The 3,089-nt window shown below is 45.4% G+C and overlaps 1 pseudogene; it reads right to left on the bottom strand.

Moving 5' to 3' along the window:
- Positions 1 to 265: 265 nt before the first annotated feature.
- LOC122068382 lies at positions 266 to 1,801 on the bottom strand (annotated as a pseudogene).
- Between the last annotated feature and the right edge of the window lie 1,288 nt (positions 1,802 to 3,089).

Raw genomic sequence — 3,089 nt, 5'->3', positions numbered from 1 at the left:
TCCTATGATCGTTTAATGTGACTGGTAATCATGCATCCATGCTTAGAACAAACTATTCAAAAATGACTGTTACAGGAAAATTTCAATTTTCTCTTTCTTGATAGGAAAATTCAGATTTAGACAATTCTGTTTTGGATTCTCATTTGGGTTCTCATTTTCTCTTTAAAAAGTTTTGGATTTATGGAAAGATCTTCACCTTCAGTATGTAATCGTTAATTATCAGATTAACTGGTTTCATTTGAATACATCCATGAGCCTCCTCCAGTTACTCTGTTTCTACCGCAGAGTATTTCAAAACCTCAGTGATGAACAGGTCTAACGTGACTGAGGATGACCCATCCTCAGTCATGGCCCTTCTAGCCTCTTCTCCCACCATTCTAACCTTTTCAGTAACCTTCTTACCTTTCTCTTCCACCATTAATTCCTTAACCATCCTTTGCAAGACCTCAGCTCTGACAACACCACCATCGCCTGCGCCTGCTCCTGGAATTCTCAAACCAATCCCTAGCTCCTCCACCACCATCTTAGCATTCAAGAACTGGTCGCCCATCATTGGCCACGCTAGAATGGGAACCGACGCACATATACTTTCCGACACTGAATACCAACCACAATGGCTCAGGAACCCACCGACGCTCTCGTGCCTGAGTATCTCCATCTGGTCCACCCACTCCCTCACTATCAACCCTCTCTCCTTCACCCTCCCTTCCAACCAGGATTCCAAGTCTGAGTTTGATTCTGACCTCGATCTCACCACCCACAAGAAGTCCACACCAGATCCCTCCAACCCAACTGCAATCTCTCTTATCTGTTCTTCAGAAACGCTTACTTGCGTCCCGAACGCGACATATAAAACCTTGCGTACCTCACCTGAACTCGCTCTGGTATCGAGTCATTGCATCCACATGGGTTTGTCTTCTGGTTTTAGTTCTGGACTTCTCTGTGATTGCCCCGCGAAGCAGAGTGGACCTACGCACCAAGCTTTCGGCTTGAACTCGCGATTCCAGTTGTCAACAAAGGTCGTCTCCATCTCAGAGAAGCTGTTGAACAGGAGACCCCAACTGTTGGATGTAGCCATGGCTACCTCGTTGATGAGCTCGTACAAACTGCCCGGACCAAAGTCGCCGGAATCTTGAGAGCTTAGGTCGTCTTTGGTGAGCTTCATCCAAGGGCTGAAGCTCTTGAGAACCAATGGCTCGTCAGGGATGCAATCCTGGTTGGTGTACTCGCGGACCACGGCCCTACGGACGGCCATGAAGTAGGCGGACGTGCCATAGGACACCAACCTTGGGATGCCCAATTTGGAGGCTGACTCGAGAGTCCAACTGAGAAACCTGTGGGAGACTAAGCAGCAGACACGAGGCAGAGACCGGAGGACTCGCTCGAATTGTGGCTGGAGTTTGGTGGAGATGATGAAGGGGAGTTGGTCGGTGCTCTGGACACCTGGGGGAAGTCCAGGGATTGAATCAGGGAAGGGAAGGTCGATGATGGAAGCTTGTGTGTTGGAGTTGGCGAGAAAGCGACGGATGGAAGGAGAGTTGGAAAGAGTGGAGATGACTGTAACTGAAATTCCACGGCGGTGGAGAAGGCAGGTGAGGTGGAGGAGTGGGACTGTGTGGCCTTTCGACATGAAAGGAAAGATGACGAAATAGGTTGATGCGACTGATGAAGGGGATGGAAGACGACTGCTCATCTTTCCCATGATTGAGTGATGTACTCAGATCATGGTACTCTATTGCTTTTATAAACTGTGACATGATCTTTACAGAAGACGACAACCGACCAACCATCAGTTCAGTTATTCTCCCTCATAATGGAGGTATTAAGAAATTGCAGACATCGTTGAGTCTTTGCTTTTTTGTTTGTAGATCTGGAAGTATACACGTCCATTCCATCTCAATTTGGGCTGTGAGTTTTGAATGGCATCTATCGTTGGTGTTTTTTACAATTTGGCATCATTTTTCTTCCTTTATCTTTGATGGGTTTTGATGGGGGTGATGGGGTGGGATCGTTTTGAGGTTTGATTATTTGGGCTGGGATTTTGGGTTGATAATACTAAACATATCCTTTTTTTGTGGGTCCAAGTGGCTGACGATTATCCCCATGCCACCACTCTCAAAAGGCATAGTGGGGCAGCAGCAGCAGCAGCAATGAGGATCCAAACGGTTGCTCAAAAGTTCCATCAATTTGCCAAAAAACCAGGGCAACACCCATAGTTAGCAGGCAGCATCCGCAAGCCCCTTGCAGAATGGGATGCAATTAAAAAAAAAAAAAAAATGAACCTGCATAGACAGTTGAACGAAAGAAGGGTAATGCTGCTGAGGCTCCTAAGGTGGGTAAGCAACACGACCGTGGTGGTTGTAAGGCCATTTTCTTCCAAGCTCACAAATCGCAGCGCCATTGATATTGAGAAATTGAATGGTTTTGAGCGAGGGTGAGAGAGGATGAAATGGTGAAGAAAAGAAGTCTTCACCTTCTGCCAAGCGTTGCAATTCGTCTTCCCTGCCATTTCTCTCTCCTCACTCTCCCTCTTCCTGTTTTCTCCCTGCTCTTTACCTGAGTAACGGAAGCATGAATTAAGGGCTTTACCAATACTCTCAGTAGATTTGGCAGCATCAGACCACCTCCATGGGTTTCGAACCCATCTCGAATGTGTCGAAGATGAAACCTTGGTATTAGTACTCTTATAATGCAGGGGTTAGAATCCAGTCCAAAGGCCTTGCTTGTCTCATTGCAAAAATTGTCACTGCAAATGATATTGGATTAAGTTTTCCTTCAACCAGATTCAACCACTATACTTGATCGCTGGGTTTATCATTACCTTACACCCCTATTATTGCCCGCGGTCCAAAATACCTTTTTCCAGTCCAATTAATAGAGTCAAATGAGGTAGATGAAGGGATTCTCTCTTCACCATGGGTGAAAAAAAAACTGGGTTCAGTGTGATATTTTATGTGAAACTACTAGTGTAAAAATGTCATGTTTTAATGCTATACACAGAGTGACAACCTCCAAAGTTTTGTTTTTCTTTTAACTTCTCCAAGATCTCTTAATTCAGTATATTTAGGAGCCCACAAAGAAGAAAAAAA

This window comes from Macadamia integrifolia, unplaced genomic scaffold, assembly GCF_013358625.1.
Source record: "Macadamia integrifolia cultivar HAES 741 unplaced genomic scaffold, SCU_Mint_v3 scaffold3804, whole genome shotgun sequence".
Taxonomy (NCBI): domain Eukaryota; kingdom Viridiplantae; phylum Streptophyta; class Magnoliopsida; order Proteales; family Proteaceae; genus Macadamia; species Macadamia integrifolia.
Note: the sequence above shows the minus strand (reverse complement) of the source record. Positions and strands in the feature narration are given on the sequence as shown.